We start from the raw sequence: 21,661 nt of genomic DNA, 5'->3' as shown, positions 1-21,661 counted from the left end.
CCCCTGGTCAGGGCATACGAGATGCAGCCTAATCAATGTTTCTCTCTCACATCCATGTTTCTCTCTCTCTCTCTTTATCCCTCCCTTCTCCTCTCTCTAAAAGTAAATAAATAAGTAAATAATTTTTACAAAAATAATAAAAGAATCCTGGAATGTCGGAGAATGTTAGAGAAACATCTGTATCACCTACTGTAATAGTCCTCAACTGTTTTAACCACCAAGGCTCTTTCTATTGTTTTTCTCCCCATGAGCCCATATTTTGAAATACTTTTGACCACCAAACTACATGAACTATGTATGTCATTTCCCATTATTTTTATCAAAGGCTTATATAACTGCCTATCAGAACTTCTGGTCAGCAACAGGTCATAGTCTTTCTATACAAGTTGTGGTAATTTTAGTAGAAGGCAAAGTAATTATTATTTTACAGCCCCAGGAAGGTGAAGGGGATTTACCCAAGGTCATTTAGATTAGTTAATGACAGAACTGGGGCTCCAACCTGGACTTCTTGATTCCAAACCAATGATCATTCCCTAATTCTAAGTGGTCACTGTATTGATCTGACACACTGTGCTGTGTCTCTGACATGGTATCTGACATGGTGAGTGATCTAAGGTCTTTTCCAGTCTAGCACTGTGAACTCCGGGGTAAACCCCATCTCAGGGCCCCATTGTGCGAAGAGCACAAATGGGCAAGACCTCCACCCCACAGATGTCGGCCCATAAGTACCACAGAAAGGCCGTTTCCCAGGCAGCATCCTCGGAGGGCTGCCGTACTAGACCCTAGGCTGTAAATTCTAGAGCTGTTTACTGAGAGCATTAGGCAAGGGAGCCAGTTTTGTGTCTTCAAGTTTGCTGGCCCATATCCAATCAAAGGAGGAACCAGATTCTCACTGACAAATGAAAGTCACAGTCAAGATAGGGGATAGGACCTCAGTCTCGAGATTACCCAAGTGGAGGAGGGGCGAGGAGTATGGTTCACCATATACTTTGTCCTGCCATGGAGAATAAGATCTGAGAAGGCAGAGGGTTCCATAGGCATCCTGGGGTGGGCCACAACCCACCTTTCGGCAGAAGGTCAGTTTATGACAGATGTGACAGGTGTCCAGTCCCCATGCCTTCTCTGAAAGAACAGAATCAGAGGAAGAGGAGCCTATGAATTAAAGAGGAATCTCCTCAGCCTAGAGATTGAAAGAATAACACCTTTGAGCAAATTCAGTGGGCCAGTTGTTTCAAAACAAATACTTCATAAATGTTGGCACACTCTGCCTGTGCGTTAGTACTTGTTCCCGATGTAGTTCACAGTAAAGTTCCTTCTGAATGTTCCAACCTGCCTCTGCTTAATTAAAGGGCCTAAAAAAAAAGGATTTTCTGTTTGCCATACTTGGGCCAAAATTCTTAAGTGGGAGAGGTAAGTCTCTGGGGATAGATGTGGTCATGGCCCTAGAACTCAAAGGAGAAGCTGGCAGGAGAACAGAGGAAGTTCCGAGAAAAAGAGCAGATAAAAGTTTTCCATCATGCCTTCTTTCCTCCTGGACAGAAAATAGCTGGAGTTGTTGTTTGTTCAGGCCCTAGAGGCTGTTCTGTGCCCGGGGAGAGGAGAGCTCAGTGCCGGGCACATGTGCAGTAGGCAACCTTGAACCTCAGTGCTTGCTGCAACACAGCCCCAAGCTCGGGAGCTCCGTCAGCATTGACCAGGGAGATGCTTTAATGTCACTTAGGTTCAGTGTCGTTGCTCTGGACTCTCTCAGCCAGATGCATTTCGTGACAAGACATTTAGTTTTATAGAGAAAACCTTTAGAAGAAAAGTCCTCAGTGAACTTCTTTGAGGGCAATCTGTACCATCAGCCCAGTGGCTGAGACACTCTCGAAACATGCTGGCCCTTCAGGCCTTTTTCTTACACAACCTCTGTGCTCACAGTCCCGAACCGGGTCCTAGTGAGTTTGCAATAGAAGGCACAGCCCGGCACTTCAGTAATTTATGGTCTGGGCGGGCCGTAGATGATATACGTGAAAAGATACAGGGGGACTTATGGGGGAATGGGGAGGAAATGACAAGATGCTTGGCAAATACTTCCCTACTTTGAGCTTTAGAGAAAGATTAGAAGTGGCTGTCCTGACGTGGAGCAGCGGTCTGCTTGGGCAACCCTGACAAAGGACCACGGACTGGCTGACTTAGACAACAGAAATGTGTTTCCTTACAGTTCTCAGAGCTAGCTAGAAGGCCAAGATCACAGTGGGGACAGGTTGGTTTCCTCTGGGGCCTCTCTCCTTGGCTCACAGGTGACCGTCTTCTCTCCTAGTCTCCACACGGCCCTCCCCCTGTGTTGCCTGTGTCCAGACTTCCTCCTCTAATTGGGACGTCGGTCACATTGGATCAGGGCTCCACCTGGATGGCCCGTTTTAACTTATCACCTTTTTGAAGATCTCTCTCCAAATACAGTCACATTCTGAGGTACTGGGGGTTAGGCCTTTCCCATACAGATTTTGAGGGGACACAATTCAACCCATAAAAAGGGGTGTTTAGTTTAGAGGAGAACAATCACACCCATGTGAAAAGTCACATGAATCCATCAATAAGGCTGCTGTGCTGTGGGAGCTACGGGCAGGAACTCAGGAGATGAGGAAATCACCATGGATCAGTGGGGTTTAAAGAAGGCTTTACTGGAGAGGTGGGAACTGAGCTGGCTGGAAAGGAGAGTAAGATTTGCATAAGGGTGGAGTGAGGGAGTGGGGAGAAGGAGCTCTTCCTCCAGGTGAGAGGAAGAGCGTAGAAAGTGGGTCAGATGGGGCTCTACACAGACACACCCAGAGGCTTTGTCTGGACCAGTCTTGTGAGACTGGAGCATCATCCTCTGGGAGAGGAGAAGGGCTGAGAAAGCCAGCTGACGATGGAGTGCAGAGGGCTGGGGGCAGGGCCATGTCCTCTCACTGACGGCTTTCCCGCTGGGTCATGAAGTAACAACAAGAATAACATTGGTGTATAGCCTCTTACAATTACTAGTTTTCATAATATTATCTCACTTCCTTTGCACAATCATGTAACAAAGTGAGTGGGGCATCGTATAACCATTCTGTGAATGAGAAGACTGGGTGGAGGGAGCTTAAACTGTGCGGCCAGCAGGCGTGAGGGCTGCGATCAGAACTGAGCTACAGGCACGTGCATCTGGCGGGCTGTGGTGGGGGTGGGGGTGGGTGTGTGGGCAGGGAGCTGTAGGAGTGAAGTAATGGAAGCCTGAGTTAGGGAAATGGTACTAGATCTAGAAAAATCTGAACAGATAGACTGTGTTGGTTCTGATTAATAAACACGCCAAAAATAAAGATGCTGTGAAATGAGCAGGCATACCCCTGGGAAGGGCAACATGTTGGGTTGTCAAAGGAGAGGTCTCGGTCATTTTTTAAAATTTTTTAATTCATTTTTTTATCCTCACCCCAAGACATGCTTATTGATTTTAGGGAGAAGGAAAGGGAGGAAGAGAAAGACGTCTGTGTCTCAGTGTGAACTAATCTGTGGATTCCTCCTGACCCTGGGGACTAGACAGGGGGCATTGCGCTGCTATGTTCCCCTGTGCTCAGGAGCGCCCGCTGTGTCACACTCAGTTTATGTGTCTATACATCTCTCTCTCCCACTGGACCTTGAGTTCCTCCAGGAAAGTGGCAGCACTTTACTCATTTGTACACCCAGTACCTAGTAAAGTTTGTTGGGTGTGGGAGGCACAATGCTTACCTTTTGAGTGAATGGGTGAATGAGCGGGAGTGAGTTGCCGGGACGGCGTTACCAGGGACGGAAAGGGTGACATCAACCCATGTGAAGGAGCTTGAGGACAAGTACGAGTAATGTCACAGGTGTCCCCAAGACAGTCTCATATGCAAGTAGGTAAACCCACCTTAACAGAAATCTCTGTGAGACCAAAGATCCTAAAGTCAGTGGTCCTGACCTCCAGTTCCCCCGCAGGCCTTTCTCACAGGTGGACTTTGTTCTACAGCCTTATGTGGCCCGGGGGGCATGCCTGGAATAGGTTTCCTGGCAGAAAGTGGTGATTTTCTGCCCACAGCCCCACCCCGCTAGTGCTCCAGATCCTTTCCCAGGCACTGCTGGGTGGTCTCCTGCACCTTTCTGCTACCATCCACACGCTGTGCTTGGCACGTGGCAGGGCTCCCCAAAAGCCTGCTGAATGGACAAGGCTGGGTGTAGAAGGTGGAGAGATAAGATGAAAGGACCAAATACATCTGTGTGTGTGACTTGTTCTCTCACGGCATCCATCCAGAATCCGGGTGGGCTGCAGTCACTTCCTGGGCTCTTTCATTGCCCTGCGATCTAACCGTGACCAGGGGCTCCCAACTCGGTTTGTTTCAGAAAGTAGGTTCTGGGAAAACTACAAAGATGAGTAGCAGACAAGCCCTGCCTTCCAGGAATTTATCCTGCCTGTGGGAAGAGCCACACCTCCCTGACTGGTGTTGCTTTTATCCCGTCCCTCCTTACCAAAGCAAGTCCCATCCTCGTGCACACAGCGAGTGTGCGAAGGTGCTCAGTGGGCCCTTCAGAGCCACATGTTGCAGCACGCCCTTCAGAGCCACGTCCTCTGGTGGTCGTGTAGACATCTGCTTCTGGAAAATTCAGGGCACCCGACATGGGACCACGCCCCACCGCATCCTAGCCCACCTCCCCTTGTTTGAGCGTGTGCTTTGATTGTGCAGGAGATGAAATTGAACCTTGGCTTTGAGCAGCAGTGAGTGCATGCTGCGTGAGGATGTGGCCATGGTGGGGTGGAAGCTGCCTTGCTCTGCTCTCTAACAAGGGACTGATGCTTCGAGGTGAAGCCAGACATCAAGCTGGTGTCCTGGACCTGAGCTTCTAGATTATTCTGGGGAACACTCAGGGGCAGTAAGTGGTCAAAAAAGAGGGATTGATCATTTTTCAGATTTTTTAAATTTATTTGTTTACCCTCACCCCAAGACATGCTTATTGATTTTAGGGAGAAGGAAAGGGAGGGAGAAAGAGAGGAAGAGAAAGATCAATGTGAGAGAAAAATATCAATCGGTTGTCTCTCAAATGGACCCTGACTGAGGACTGAACCTGTAACCCAGGCACGTGCCCTGACCAGGAATCAAACCCACAACCTCTTGGCTTACAGGATGACACTCCAACCAATTGTGTCACACTAGCCAGGTTGAGGTCTTGATAATTTATAAAAATTTTAGTATTGACCAGAACCTGGGCCATGCACACAATTGGCTCTCTTCTCATTGGAAAAGTCAGGGAGACACAGGTGGGACTTTTATGGGATGAGGGCAGAAGTTTAGAGAATTCGACATTCTGCCTTAGAGTTCTCCAGTGCAGAATCTTGTCATCTCTTAGAAGGCCGGAAGCCAGGGGCTGAAAATCCCCACTGCCCCAGGAAACCCCCCTCAATATCAGTGCCCTTCCTGAGTGCTAAGTTAAGCCAGAAAACAATCTGTGGCTGTAGTATGAGTAATAGAAAGTAGGACAGAAACCAGACATGAACTTGCAGGTTTGGGATGTTCCTATTATGGGTCAACTTTTCTCACCATTCTCTTGCCATAAGCAGGCATACCCTTGCATGCTAAGCTTTCAGCTGCCAGAACTTCAGGCCACTGACGCTCGTTCCCCTTCTGCTCAGAGTGCATCCCAGTGCCCTCGTGCAGAGGCCACGCAGGTCTGAAACAGCATGGCACAGTGGAGGTAGCAGAAGCTTTGAGGTCAGGCAGAGCTGGGTCAAATGCCAGCCCTGAAAGCTACTATAGTTCTGCAGTCCTAGACATAACTGCTGCACTTGTGTAGCACTTACAATGTGCCAGGAACCATTCTGGGTGTCCTCTGGATACGAACTCATTTAATTCTCACCACTAAACACATGAGGTTGTGTACCATTATTATCCCCATTTTACAGATGAAGATCGTGAGGCATGAAAAGATGAAGTAACTTGCCTCTAGGTAAGCTGCAGAACCAAGGTTTGAATTTATATAGTCTGACTGGAGACTCAGTGTACTGAACCACTCAGTAGTGCCTCCCTGTAAGGGAAGTTACACGACCTCCACTCATTTCTCTGGAAACCATTTCCTGAACACTTTGTCTGTGGCAGCACTCAGCCAGGTCCTGAAGAGGCAGTGAGGAAGGCACTGGATGACCCTGACCTTTGGGCACTGATAGTCCAGTGGGGGAGGCATCCTAACACAGAGTGCTAGGAAGGAGGTGTGCAGACAGCACTTGGGGAAGACAGAGGAGGAACAGTCAAGAGAGGCGTGCTGCAGGAGGTGGCCCCTGGGTCTCACGGGGCTGGTAGAAGGGTGATCATGGGGCCACAGGTAGGATAAAAGGGTAGGGAAGGGAGCGCTAGTGGGAGGAAGTCGTGAGTGCCAAGACAGAGGTCTGGCAGTTCCTGTGTGGAGCAGGGAGCCATCAGTGTGGCTAGAACATAGCATGGGGGTGGGACCATCATACGGGATGAGGTTGGTGAGCCAAGCAGAGTGAGATCTCCAAGCATCCTTTCACCATACTGAATTGAAGTTGAACCTGGAGAAAATAGTTTTAGAAAGCAAGTAATGAGGAATATGAACATATAAAACTGAAAGCCAGGAGTCCATTGTGGAGGTAACTCAGTGAAGACCCTGTGGGGGCTGCATTACAGTGGGGCAGATGGGATGGAGAAGGGTCAAAGTCAAAGGCATTCAGAAAGCAGAATCTATAGGACTGGAGAACTGGGGCAGAGTGAATGTAAAGCAAAGGAGGAGAGGGAACAAGCGTGACTCCCTGGTTCTGGTTGAGCAAGTAGGGGATGTGCCATTCAATCAGATAAGGAGCATGGGGTGGAGCAGAGTGCAGAACTGGGGATCCTCCAAGTTCAGGTGCCTGTGAGACACCCAAGGAGAGATACTTCAGCTGAACCTGCAGGTCTTAGAGGAAGAGGTCTGGGTGGGAAAGCTAAGTTTGGGAGTTATCAGCATTTAGGTGCATGGAAGCTCCGCAGGTGATGAGAAGACCAGGGGGCTGTGTGGAGGGAGGAATGAAAGAGAGCTGAAGATGGAGTGTCGGTCTGCGCCAACATCCTGATATTCACAGGCCATCCCCATGAGAGAGAACCAATGACAGGGACCAGGCAGGAGGAAACCCTCGAGAAGAGGATGCCACACGAGCTAAGAGTTAAGAATGAAGACAGGTCCCAGAGCCAAGGGGTGGGCCTGCTTCTACTTGTCCACACATTGACTCCCCACCAACACTGTGAACGCGAGAACAGGGTTGTGCCCAATCCACATGTTTTCCCCAAACAGCAGGCTTTTAATACAAGAGGAATAGAGAAATCATAGAAAACCAACATTTATTCAGTGCATACATGTGCCAAGCATGAAACCCTATCTGTAAACAATTTCATTCTCACGACCACACAATTAGGTACATGCTGTTCTTTCACGAAATATTATTCAGCCTTAAAAAGGGAGTGTTGCAGTCTGAGACATGGATGGACCTGGAGGACATTGTGCTGAGTGAAATAAGCCACCACAGAAGGACCAATGTGGTGTGATTCCACTTTTATGAGGTCTCTAAAATTGTCAGATCCGTAGAACCAAAGGTGGTGTCCAGGGACTGGCGGGGGTGGTGTGGGGGGACAGGCTAATCACAGGCACAGCTTCAACGCTGTGCCTTGGGTGACCACACTGGGTCGCAGATGCGCTGTAGACGTTCATTAAGAGAATAGACCTCATGTTCAATGTCTTCAGATCTGCATGTGTGGATGGGAGTGAGGCTCAGAGAACCCAAGTGGCCTGTTCAAACCCACATAGCTGTTAAGGAGTAGGGCTTCCTCTCAGGCTCAGGCAGACCCCAGCACCCTCGCTTTAACCCTGGAACAAATGAAAGCTAACAGCTGAAGTGGTCACTCCTCCCAGTGGATGGAGTGAAAACCTCAGGATGCCTGGGTTTTCACAGGAAAAAACATCCAGAAGCCTTTATAAAGGACTGTCTGTTGGGATTTAAAGCCTCACTATTAGAACTGCGAGGGCATGATGCCGGGAGGTGTGACTGACAGCCTCTCATGTGGGTGGCATTGTCACCGAGACCCTAACATGCATAGAGGAGTAGCAGGGATGGAGACCAAGGCGGCTGGGTGCCACCCAGTCCTCTGGTGTCACGAGTCTTCTGCTGGGGGAGGGCTCTCATGTGTGCTAAGGAGCAAGAAGAAACTCGACAGTGACGGGGTGACCCTGCAGGCACTGCTTCCCAGGATGCTCATCATGCCCACCGAGGCCAGGAAGCACCGCCAGTTCCCCTGCATGTTGCAGTGAGGAGCCCAGCTGCCACAGCATGGTGAAGACCCCTCAGCTGGACAGCAGCTCCCAGCCCGCCTGTCAGTTAGCAGTCAGAGGAACAGATCAGAGCCCAAAGCTAGCCCTTCGGTGTGCCTCTAGAGCAACGCTGCCCAATAGACTATGTACAGATGGGTCCTGGCTGCTGTGGTTCAGTGGACTGAACACCAACCTGTGAACTGAGAGGTCGCTGGTTCAGTTCCCAGCCAGGGCACGTGCCTGGGTTTTGGGCCAGGTCACCAGGTGGGGACATCAGGGCATGTGAGAGGCAACCACATGTTGGTGTTTCCCTCACATTGATGTATCTCTCCCTCTTTCTCCCTCCCTCCCCATCCCTCTAAAAGTAAATAAGTATTTTTTTAAAAAGCATAAAAATAGGATGCAAGGCCACATGTAATTTTTTTTTTGGTTTTATTTATTTATTTATTTTTAGAGTGAAGGGAATGGAGGGAGAAAGAAGACAAACATCTGTGTGCAAGAGAAACATGGATCGGGTTGCCTCTCCATTGCCTTTTGTTTGCCTCTCACTCACCCCCTTCTGGGGACCTGGCCCAGAACCCAGGCCTGTGTCCAGACTGGGAACCAAATTGGCCATGACCTTTCCATTCACAGGCCAGTGCTCAGTCCACTGACCCACACCAGTCAGGGCAAGGTCTCATGTAATTTAAAATTGTTCCAGTAGACATGTCTAAAAAAAGCAAGAGAAGCAGTTGAAATTAATTTTAATAATATATTTTATTTAACCCTAAGTATACAGAATATTATTTCAGTTTGTAATCAGTGCAAAAAGTTAACAACATATTTTACTCTTTTTATTTCACCAAGTCTTCAAAATCCAGTGTGTATTTTATAGTTAAGATAACTATAGTGCATCTTAATTCCAATTAGCCACATTTCAAGAATGCAAGTGCCAGGTGCGGCTCAGTGGCTAGCCCAGCTCCTGAGCCCACTGAGTCCGAGGGGTAGGACAGCAGCAGTGGCTGGGGACCTTCACATAGTCAGGCAGGGGAGCAGGGACAGAGCCCACACTCAGAGAGAAAGTCCGTGTGCAACCGGCCCGTGAGTCCACAAAGTGAAGGACGTCCCTGCCCTTAAAAAACACACAGTCTGTTGCTTCATGTTGTGATCCCCTTTGCATGCTTTTCTGTCGTGATGCTGTGATGCCCACTGCAGCCTTATTTTACCAAAAACATCACCACCCACAGTTACCGAGAGCACACATTGTGCTCGACATTGGATCCAGTAATGCCTTATACATGTTCAGTGCACTGCAGATCAAAAAGCCCTCCACACACTAACTGAATGGATGTGTGAATCCATTATCTGTTACTATGTGGCAAATTACTACAAACCTAGCAGCTTAAAATGACAGATGTTTATTATCTGAGGATGGCTCTGGGCCAGGAGTCCAGGCAAAGCTTAGCTGCTTCTGCCACTCAGAGACTCCCAAGGCTGCAGTCAGAGTCTTGGCCTGTGCTGGTTTCTCACCTGGATGCTCACCTGGGGAAGGATGCCCACCGCCCCCCTCCCACCACATTCACATGGCTGTTGGCAGCAGTCCGGTTCCTTGTGGGTGCAGGACAGAGGGTTTCTGGTTTTTACTGGCTGTGACCAGAGACCAGCCCCAGCTCCCTGGCATGTGGCCTCCCCGTAGCCAGTTCACGGCACAACAGCAGGACAGCACCTGACTCATCTGCTGGCTGGAGCGCCGTGTAATTCACCGCCATCGTGGGAGGGACAGCCATCACCTTGGCCACATTCTGTTCGTTAGCAGCAAGTCACAGCTCCCACCTACACTCAAGGGCCAGGTGTTTTATTCACAAAAACATGAATACCAGGAGGTAGGGGTTATGGGGGCCGCCATAGGGCCTGTCCCCCTCAGTGGTATTATAGGAACAGTGGCACATGGATCCTGCCCTTAGGCAGCTTGCTAAAAAACTTAGGATGGGGAGCTGGAAATAAGGCTCCCCCTGTGCCGTGCCCCCACACAGGAAAGGGGCTTGGCCCAAAGGTAGGTTGTCAGGAACCTGCACTGGGGTCTTGACGTGTCCCTCCCTGGACCAGAGATACCAGTGTTGAGATGTGGGACTTTGGCCCAGAGATAAGAAAGTGTGGGCTCATGTCCAGGAGTAAACTGCCTGTTTTAGGAAACCCTACCCAGCCAAGAACCTCATGCACAACTTCTTCTGGGTGATTTTACACCAGGAATCCCTAACCCCCAATTTTCTTCTTTACCTATTGGGACTTTGACTATAGGACTCTGAGCCACGGTGCCTGCCGTGGTTTCCAGGTGCCATGGAAACTTGCCTAAAGAGTCACTCTCTAATCTTGGGCTCACATCTCAACAACTTTTAAGATCATTATAGTATCCCAAATAATCCACCCTCTCATTGCCTCTCCTGTCCTATCTCTGACACCAGGATCAAGGTCAAAGCTGAAGAACTTTGATTCGATCAGCTTAATTCTCTCTCTCTCTGGCTCTACGGGGGGACAGTAGCCCATTTGCCGAGCCATAGTGGAGAGAAGGAAATTTTCCTGAATAAGTGCAATTGAGGTCTTTGTGTACAAGTGCGAAATCACAGGAGCCCTGAAGCACAACCCCTGACTTCCAAAGGCATTCACTGTGCCTTTGGGGATGAAGAATACATATTGTGAATGACAAACGCAAAATAGTGTAAACCACCTCATGAAAAGTATTAAAATGAATTCAGTAATAAGTTATAGTACAAGGTAGATGCTTTAGCACTGTGCAGACGGAAGAGCCCATCATGAACCAGAATCAAGCTGCGTGGGCAGGTGTCATAAGAGACCCAGATTTAGAGCAGTGGTTCTCAATGGGAACAATTTTGTTTGCTGGGAAACCCTTGACAAAGCCTGAAAATATTTGATTGCCACAGCCCGAGGGGAAGCTGGAGTTATAGAGTGGGGACAACTAGCATGTAGTAGATAGAGGCCAGGGATGCTGTTGCACAGGCCACAGTGCACAGGCTAGCCCCCACCAACAAAGAATTACCTGGCGCCAAATGTGCTGGAGGCAAACAAACACCTCTGGTCTAGAGCAAGCAGAGAAGAAGCCTTTCAGCAAGGCAGATGGGTGGAGGGTTGGGGCCAGGGAAGGACACAGAAAAGAGGCAGATTGAGTAACAAGAGACACCAGGCCATCAGCCCACACACTGACGTAGAGGGTTCACGCCACCAGCTAATGACAACCCACTAACAAATGTGGAAATTCCAAAGTTAAAATCTTAAAGTGCTACCACTGAAAGGATGCTTAGCGATCTCATCTACCCTTTGTACTGCAGCTGTGGGAGCTGAGCCCTGAGGGGTTGCACTTGACTACCCAAGGCCACAGGGGTGGCCACAGGGCAGAACTGCCCTGGCACCCAGGCCCCTAACTCAGGCCAGCCCTCTTTCCTCTGCTTCATTTTTTTGTGTCTAATAGTGCAAGAACTTTTTGAACATTTTGCATCCTACTGAGTTGAAAACTATTCTTTAGCTCAAAGGTTTGCAGTCTTTCTGTAAAAGCACAGAGAGTAAATATTTTAGGTTTTATAAGTCATGTGATTTCTGCCCCAAATACAGGGTGGGGCAAAAGTAGGTTTATAGTTGTTTTACAATTGTTCGTATGGAAAATAAGACAATAATTTGTAAATAACACTACAAGAATGAACTCTGTGTTTCATGCACGTACTCACAACTGTAACCCTGCTTTGCCTGCCTTGTGCTGTGCCCTTGTTTGTGGTGTGCCTACTGCAGCCAGAGACGACACAGCCGTGAGTGAGTGTGGCCACGTTCCAGTAAAATTTGTTTATGGACACTAAATTTAAGTTTCATATAACTGCCGTGTGTCACAGAACATTATTCTTTAATTTCTTTCACCCATTTTTAGCTGCAGACCATGCAAAAGGTGGGGGAGAGGGGACTGGAAAGGGGTGCTGCCGGATTTGGCCCGTAGGCCAACACTGCTGATCTTCTGCTCCAGCTAACCCTCTAACTTGCCTTCTCACTGTGAAGGTGGATCCCTACGTGCTAGCATGGAAAAACTTTCAAAACCTACTGAAAAGCAGTTACAAACAACACAGGCACTAAAATCCTGTTTTTGCTCAAGGCAAAACAAAATTTTATATTTCTGTACATATAACAAAACAAAGGAAGACCTAGACTATTCATAAAGTTAGTATCAGGGGTGGCCTGTGCAGTGGAGGAGGGTTGCAGAGCATGGGTCATGGAGGCCTGGACGTGTTCCCACTTTTTTGTAATGAGAACACATGTCCCTGTGCATTGGTCTTGCAACTTCATAAAGTTTCAGATTTGAAAAGAGTTCATGTGTATTAAGATACATGATACTAGTTTGGTAATTATCCCTCACTGCCCCCTCCCGCCAACCCCACCACAGGCCCACCCTTCGTACTATCCTGTCCAGGGAGCCTGGGGCTCGCCCACAGGGAGAGAAACCAAGCAGTGGGCTCCGTAGGCAGAGGCCCCAGGCCTTGAGGGTTTCTCCATTGTTTTCTGTAAATGGGGGTCGGGGAGTTGCCGCTTCATAAAAATAAAAACCAACCACTCCTGGTCTGCCAGGGAACTGGTGGTCTGGGGCCCAGGGGTCCGGCTCTGGAAGGAGAGGGAGACAACAGAGGCCTGAGGTCAAGGCCTGCTCCCCAGGGTACCTGGGAACCTCCAGCACATGTGGTTTGCATCAGGAGCCGGCGCCTTCCGCCCAGCGCAGAAGCCCAGCAGCTCGGCGCCCAACTGAATTCTTTGTTTGCAGGGAGCTGGGCCAACGAGGGTGGCCACCCTCAGAGCTGTAGACTGTCCCCTTTAGATCAGATGCCGGAAATTGTGGGACAGCCCCAGGCGACAGGCTGCAGGCTGCACACTGGGGAAGCTGGGCTGCTCAGAGCTGCTCGGGATCCCTGGGGAGAACTCACCCTGAGACCTCTTGGCCCACAGTGGCCAAAGCAAACAGCGAGCACATGTCCCCAGCACAGCCTCTCTGAAACTGTTTATCCTGGAGACACGGCCCGGTCCCCTCAGGGACCTGAAGCTCCACCAGCCTCTCCTCCGATTTCACTGCCTCCTCCCTCCCTCCCTCCTCTGGAAAGGGAGTCCTCTGAATTTGATACTCCTTTATGAACTTTTAAGAGTCTGCAAGGAAAATTCAAATTTCAATGCGGACAGTTATTTTTATGTTCTAGAAAAGAAGAGGTGTATGTGAAGGCCTCTGGGCCCAGGGAACTGGGCGTGGGAGGGCCACCTGTCCAGTGTGGGGCAGGGCAAACCTGTCAGTCTATGTTGGCAGCTCTTCACATCTGAAACCAAAGGCTGTTAGCCAGCCTGTAAGGAAGACTCCATTTATTAAGGTTATACTTCAAGCCTACCTGTCAGAAGGTATTGATTGCTTAAAAGTAGCAACCTAGGTTCCAGGCATGAAATGTTACACTGAAAATAAAAACCTATGGGCAATCGCCTTAGTTTCAACAACCCGTACTCCTAAAAAAAACCTATGACAGACAGACACCTCGTTCAGAACTTTTTCCACTGTTCTTTTGTGGGACGTGAATCGTCCGTCTGAGCCTTCACCTTACATGGGTGTGGTTTCTACACTCTAGAATTGCCGTGTTCACCAGAATTCTTTACCTTGGAGGGTATCGGCAAAGATGTGTGACACCTTCTTTGGATATTTTGTTTCAAGATGAGTAAGGAAAAAGGAAAATCTCACAGGAAGAAAAACAGTTAACTTGTTTATTGCTACACTTGGGTTGTGGGCAGCTGGCCTGCAGGAAACCGAGCCTTCCCCTCGTAGTCCTGGTTTCACATTGCCAACAGAGTCCTCGTGCTAGAGTGTAAGTGCTGGAGTGTAAATCTGAGCATGCAGCACCCCTGCTTTAAAGTGCCTTTGGCCCTGACCGGTGTGGCTCAGTTGGTTGGTGTTGACCCTCAAGACGCTGGTTTGGTTCCTGGTCAGGGCATGTGCAGGGGGCAACCAATCGATGTTTCTCTCACATATCATTTCTTTCCCTCTCTCTCTCTCCCTCCCTCCTCCTCTCTGTAAGAATGAATAAATTAAATCTTTTTTTAATTGCCTTTGGCTCCCCATTGCCTCTGCATCAAGGACAAACTCTGTTTTCCTTAGTATGTCATGTACACTTTTCCTTTCTGGCCCTGTCCAACCTTCCAGCTTATTTCCAATTATTAGGTTCTGTCCATTTGTAACTAAATGCAGGTCCCGCTGCCTGCCGCTGCGAAAGCCGCTGCGAATGCTCAAGATGCAGGTGCTGACGTAAAGGAAGGTGGTTTGTTTTCAGGTGCCAGCCACCTGGAGGATGGTGGACTCATGTCTCAAAGCCCATCTCCACCTCTCAGTGGCAACAGAGGTTTTTATGAGAGGGAGAGGGGAACAGAACAAAGAGATTGAGGGAGAGGATTGCAGAGCTCTCTGCGTGCAGACCAGCACACTGCATTCCGATAAGGCAAACGATGGTTTTGTGTGCGTCATCCTGGTTTAATCATCCTGGCTCCACGTCATCTTGGCTCTAAGGTTGAAGGTCATCTCCCAGAGCTAGGATGCCTGAAGGTTGGAGAATGTGTCTTTTGAAGTTAGTTCCTAGGACTCTTATACAAACCTGCTGTTTATCTACAAGCTACATGTTAGTCTGAGTCTGCACATACAAAAGCAACGTCAAAAGAATGGTGGGGTGAGTTACAATTTCCCACCGTTGCGATTTTCCATCATTACAAATTCTATACTGAAGTCACTAGAAGCTTCTCATCTTTCCCTGAATATATCTTCAGTTCACCCCAGCAACCCTGGAGTTTTTCAGTGGGCAATCTTAACCTCAGAGCACTGGCAAATAGGAAATACTGGGTTAACTGTAATTTATGCTGACTCTCCAACAGCTTCCCTGGCCCCACATGTAAGTGGAACCATACAGTACTTGTCTCTGACATTTCCCCAAAGCAATCATGCCTTCTCTGGGTCCCTCAGTGAGGGCTCTGCCCACCCACCGGCTGTGTGCCGGGCATGGGACGGAATCAGCCCAGAGGAAGCTGTAAATGATGTCTGCAGTGCGCTCCGCAGAGGTGCTGCCTGTGCTCCAGGGGCCCTGCCTCAGCAAGCGGTCAGCCCTGCTGCGTCCCTGGGCGTTTCCCCATGGGACTTTTAATTTCCACTTTGTACTCCTTACAGTGGCAGATAAGATACAGTTCACACTATGTACTATGTGCTTTAAAACAAGTGTTCCTGTGTCCAAGCCTTACCATAGTCCTGTGCAATGAGGACTATTTGCATTTGGCAGATAATAGAACCAGGTTTCAGAACCTTAAGGGTCCTACCGAAGGCCATATAGTGCGTGGCAGTGTCAGAACACCAGTCTGGTACAGCCAGGCCCGCTGAGGTGACCACACTCCACACTGTTTTTAAACCTATGACTCTAGGAGTTAGGAGGAGGTCAGTGTTGCACTTGTTTTGTTGTTATTTTCCATTTGTTTGTTTTGTTTTGCTCCTAATCCTAAATACACAAAATTAAACTAACAGAAGTTAAGAATATTCTCTAAGATGCAAAATATTCTTTTTTCATATTTATGTTCTAACCTCTGTGGCTATGAGAAAATATTTCTTTTCTTTTTTAAAGACTATTTTTAGTGAGAGGGGAGGGGAGGGAGGGAGAGAAACATCAAAGTGTGAGAGAAACATTGATCGGTTGCCTCTCTTATGCGCCTCAACCAGAAACCAAATCCACAACCCAGGCATGTGCCCTGACAGCTACCTTTTACTTTGTGGGACAATGCCCAACCAACTGAGCCACAGCAGTCAGGGCCAGAAAAATATTTCATAATGGAACAGATGTGGCAAGTGAAATATCTATACCCTTTATATTTGAGGGAGGAGAACAAAGAGCTGAAACTAAAAGATCAATTTTCAGGGATGGAAAAATGATCACCTACATCCTACTTTGGAACGTTATACAGTTGGCCCTCTGTATCTGCGGGATCAGCACCCACAGATTCAAGCATCCACAGGTGGAAAATGTTGGGGAAAAGTGTTACGTTTGTTACGTCGCTGCTGTTATGACAAAGCTGTGGTTCAAAGGTGGCTGTGCCATTTACTAGTTGTTTTCCTTGGGCAGTTTATTTGCTTTCGCCAAGCTTCAGTTTCATCTCCTGTACAATGGGAGTAAAAATTGTCCCCATTCTATAGAGTGTTTGTAAGGTTTAGGAGACTGACACACTGCCTACTGCACTAGGAGGGCGGGCTGAGTGTTTATAAGGTTTAAATAAGACAATGTTCATAGAGCTCTTGGCATTGCTCAATAAAGTTAGCTATTAGCATGGAATTTCACAGGGTTCCTTGCACCACTATGCATTTTATAACTGAAAAAAGGTACTAGTTAGGGTTAAAATTGTTAGGCTAGGTCTGTACTGACTTTTTTCCTTGTCATTATTCTTTAAGCAATACAGTATCATGGCCGTTTGTGTAGCATTTACATTGTAAAGGTATTAGAAGGAGTCTAGAGATAACTTAAACTGTATGGGAGGAGATGGGTAGGTTATATGCCATTTCGTATAAGGCTTTGATATCTCAGTAGGTCATCGAACCAGTCCCCCCTCGGATACCGAGAGACGACCATATAGTATATTCTACTTAAACTCCATCTGAGGAAGAAAATCAAAGATTGGACCTTTCTGCTGCACTGAAGTATCACATGCACATGTGTACCATGTACTGTGATGGTGTTAAGAGGCAACTCACAACCAAGTTTTAGATTTATGAACTACTATCCAACTTCTGAACTGCGTTTTTGTCAACCGTTTTCAAAATGCTTGCCTTCCATTTTCCCACATGGTCCAGGACCCCAGAATGCTGCTGCTCACGGTGGGAAGAGACCACCTGCCCGACAGTGGGCTCCCCTTGGTCTGGGTGAGAGCGGTCACTCAGAGGATTTTGGCTGGTGTAAAGGCAGGCTGCTGAGCGTTCCTCTCCCTCCTGGCCTGCACAGGTGCCACCCAGCCCATACCATTTTCCTTCTTAATTCACGTTGCTCTGACTGCGAACAATTTTTTCCCTCCTTTTTAACTTTGCCAAGCCCTCCCGGGGCAGGGCCAAGCAGAGCTCCCGAGCCTCCACGCCCTCAGCCCCTCCCAGCACCTCTCTGGTTGTTCTGAGACCCTGGTGCCTGGGAGGGCGGGAACTGTTGTGGGCCCGGCTCCGGGGGCACTTACATCTCTTGCCGTCCCTGTTCAGGCCTTGGAGTTTTAAATTTCCAGGAAATGAATGCCATGCAGTGTTCTTACCGCCACCCCTAACTTTCTTTACCTCTGTTTCCTGTTAATAAACTTTACCTTTCTCGCCATCTGCATTCCTGGGAAGGGAGGTTCCGCTCAGTCCTGCTCTAACGCGCTCTTTCCCGGTGCGGGCAACATTCTCTACTCTCCGTGTGGCTTAGTGGTTTTGACTGCTAAGCAGAGCGGGAGACGAAATTCAATCGTTGGCTCTCTAAGTGGTATTTATTTCTCTAGTATTTTGGGCATCAGGCTTCCAAGAAGGAGAAATGAGTGTTTTGTTAAAAAGGAGTGGGTGGGTGGGTTAGATGTGAAAGTAACACTTAGTTTCTGGAAGAAAGCAGCACCCTGTGTGTCTTGTATGCAGCCTGGCTGCTAGTCCCAGCTTCATCATTGCCTTGCAGGCAGCAGCATGGCCAGCCCCTCAGTTGCCTGATTTGTTAGGTGAAGTGGCTCAATGAGAAGTCGTACTGAATGAGGGTTAAGACACAAACTGCAAATGACAAACCCGTGGTTGAAAAGTGGCTGCACCTTTTACTAGTTGTTTTTCCTTAGGCAGTTTATTTGAGCTCTCTAAGCCCCTGTTTCATCGCCTATACAATGGGAATAAAAATTGTACCTATTTTATAGAGTGGCTGTAAGGTTTAAAAAAGATAATGTTCATAGAGCTCTTAGCAAGTGCTTGATTAAGTTAGCTCTTAGCATGGAAGTTCACAGGGTACCTTCCACCTCTATGCATTTTATGACTCAATGTGAAAAAAGATCATTGATAATTAAATTTTTAACTGTTTTTTTTTTACTTTTTAACCTTTAGTTCTATTTTGGTATGTTTTATTTTTTTCAAATGTTCCCTTTCTTCCTCATTTGCTCAGAATTTTGGTCATAAACGGTGTTTAATTTGTAAAATTCTCTTTTTCATCTACTGAAATGATACTGTTTTTCTCCTTATGCATAAATATGAACAATTACAGTGATTAGTTTTTAATGTTAAACAAACCTTACATTCTGAGGATAAAACCCACAGGGTCTGGTGCATAATTCTCTGTATTTATTGCTTGATTTGACTTTGTTAAAGGATGATTGCAGCTCACAAACAGGAGGTCTCATGGTCCTGAGGGACCCTGGTCTGCGGTTTTCCTGTGTGTATGTGTGTATGTGTGTGTGTGTGTGTGTGTGTGTGAGAGAGAGAGAGAGAGAGAGAGAGAGAGAGAGAGAGATCTCTGTCTGGTTTCCAGGATCAGAGTCACAGTGATAAAGTGTGTTGGGAAGTGCCCCCTCCTTTATCTTCTGGAAGAGTTGGTGTCGCATTGCTGTAGTCTTTCCAGGAAGGATTAGCTCAGGATTTTAAACGTGACTGAGATTCTTCCTCTCTTACACACTCTCTCTCTGTTAACATCTTGCACAATAGCTTTTAATATTTTTTCTTTAAAAATTAGGAAAGAGAAAGGAAAGCAAGATATTTCAGTGTCTTGACTGCATGACAGAGTCTGTTTTATACAAATACAAAAGGTAAAAGGAACAAAAGACTGTGTGGCTATAGAGAAAACAGTGCTAAAGGAAGGAAATTTTTTCATAAATCATGCAAACTACCAGCCTGAGAGCTTGCTTCTAGTGTTTCTCAGAAGATTCCATGCAAAACAGAACAGTTTCATTTACATTGGTTGTAAAACCATGGAAAAGAAATCTGACACTTCAGAATCTACCACACAACATCAAATGTGTAAAAAATGAAAACTTTAAAATTAAATTTAAGTAACTGGATATATATAAACTCCAACTGTTTTGACAAGTATAGCAGGTTTTATGTTAGTGAAGTTGGTTAGTTTCTCTAAGCTGCTTCTTTCAATGTAGAGTAATCCAACTCTTCCAATTACTTTCTTAGGGAAGAAGGTGGGAACTACAGTTGCAAAAATTGTAAACAAGTCTACTAGGTTCTAATATTAGAATGTAGTAAGTTACATCTTTTGAACTGAAATTTCAGTAGGTTTAGATGCTCAGTTAAACATGATTTTTAAAAGATGGGGAGTAGGGTGTGGTCTCACCTATAAAATATCAGTAAGCAGAGTTAGGAAGTGACTGAATGAATGCCCACACCAGGTATAATTAAGTGTCTAAGACTTACGGAAAAAGCCTTCACTCACCTAGAGTATTCACTGCAGGGAGATCCAAGATGGTGGTGGAGCAGGTAGAAGGCACACTTACCTCCTCCCAGGACCAAACCAAATTGCAATTAAATGATAGAACAATCAACCTCGCCAGGTGGCTTAGTTGGTACATCATCACATATACCAAAAAGCTCACAGATTCTATTCCCAGTCTGGGCACATACCTAGGTTGTAGGTTTGATCCCAGGTTGGGGCATGTATGGGGGGCAACAGAACAATGTTTTTCTCTCTCTTTCTCTCTACCTTCCTCTCTCTCTAAAATCAATAAATCTATAACCAACTGAAGACTAGCTTAACAGCAGTCCTATAACCAAGGATTGACAGAAGAAGCCACATGGAGATTGGCAGGAAGGGTGGAGATGCAGCAAGGGCTGGCCCCGCTTTCACAGGTGGCAGCTGAGAATCTGGAGGATATCCCAGTTGCAAAGGTACCCCTGAGGGGTGTGGGGATCTCATGCCAGGACCACCAACCTAGATCATCAGAGCCAAGAAGAAGATCCCACATAACAGCTGGCTGTGACAATCAGTGAAGATTCTGTTTACCAAGGAGGGTGTCTTCTAGAAACCCAGGTGCCCTCTGAAAGGACCAGTGCAGCCACTCATCCTGGAGTCCAGCAGAGAGAAGGCTGCTCAGAGACTCTTTTGGTGACTGAACCAGCAGGCAGTCACAGGTAGAGGCAGGCAGAAGTAGATCTTGGAGTGCCCTGGGCTTTTTGCTGACCTGCCCCCAGGTTCAACGCTGGTGGAAGCCTACCTTAATGCACAGCTTGGCCCTTCCCATACCTACCCAGACCCCACAGAGGCAGCAAACTGTGGGTCTCATTGTAGTCCTAAAGCAGTTGGCCAGGGCCAATCACAGGCAGCGTCTAACATTGACTTGTACCATAGTCTCTCCCAAAAAGCTCCAGAAACAACACACCTAGAGGTGGGCTTCAGACGTCATAATAGGATCCAATTAGCTCCACAGCAGCACATTGAAAGGGGGATCTTCACTGGCACCAGACAATGCTGAGGCAAATTCCACTCCCTGTGATCAACAAGCACACAGCAGCTTATACACTGTGATCAGAGTTGATCCTCACAATCTGCTAGCCTGAGGGTCATCTCCATGCTGGGATGGGCCAACAGCAATCAAGACTCAACCACATCCCTGGCCATGTAGCTCAGTTGGTTAGAGCATTGGCAAAATATGCAAAGGTTGAGGGTTCGATCCCCAGTCAGGCTGCAGGTTTGATCTCCAGTGAGGACACAAACAAGAAGCAACCAATGAATGCATAAATAAGTAGAACAACAAATCAGTGTTTCTCTCTCTCTCAAAATAAATAAATAATTTTAAAAAATATGCTTCAAGAAAAAAGACAACTACAACAGGAGGCAGGAGGACTCACATAACCCACACACAAGGGACATCCTGAAGCACCCAGCTCAGGTGATCAGGAAGATTATTCCATGGGGTCCTACTGGATACCTAATGCATATGGCCACCCTTCCAAGTCTAGGAGTCATAGCAGATCTCCCTAATTCAGAAATAAACACAAAGAGGCAGAAAAGGTGGGGAGACAAAAAAACATACCACCAATGAAAGAGCAAGAGAAATCTTTAGAAAGGGAACTAAATGAAATGGAGGTGAGCAGGCTACCAGATATAGAGTTCAGAACAAATGGTTATATGGATGCTCAAGGAACTTAATGAGAATTTAAACAACATGGAAAAGGACATATGAGTCATAAATAAGAAGCAGACAGAAATGAAGGATACAATACCTAAGAGAAGAATACACTAAAGGAATAAATAGTAGGTTAGATGAAGCAGAGAATCACAACAGCTATTTAGAAAACAAGGTAGCAGAAAACACCCAATCACAGCAGGAAAAAAATGTTGAGGATAGCTCAAGG

At 47.3% G+C, this 21,661-nt stretch overlaps 1 protein-coding gene and 1 long non-coding RNA gene across 2 annotated transcripts in view; both read left to right on the top strand.

Annotated features, from left to right (window-relative positions):
- LOC114510417 (CXADR like membrane protein) overlaps positions 1-21,661 on the top strand; it is a 103,204-nt gene that overhangs the window by 37,579 nt on the left and 43,964 nt on the right. The gene's annotated exons all lie outside the window — the stretch shown is intronic.
- LOC118497898 lies at positions 16,084-18,364 on the top strand. Its single transcript, XR_004900412.1, has 2 exons — positions 16,084-16,531; positions 16,590-18,364. It is a non-coding gene; the product is annotated as an uncharacterized LOC118497898 (long non-coding RNA).

Source organism: Phyllostomus discolor, chromosome 13, assembly GCF_004126475.2.
Source record: "Phyllostomus discolor isolate MPI-MPIP mPhyDis1 chromosome 13, mPhyDis1.pri.v3, whole genome shotgun sequence".
NCBI classification, from domain to species: domain Eukaryota; kingdom Metazoa; phylum Chordata; class Mammalia; order Chiroptera; family Phyllostomidae; genus Phyllostomus; species Phyllostomus discolor.
Note: the sequence above shows the minus strand (reverse complement) of the source record. Positions and strands in the feature narration are given on the sequence as shown.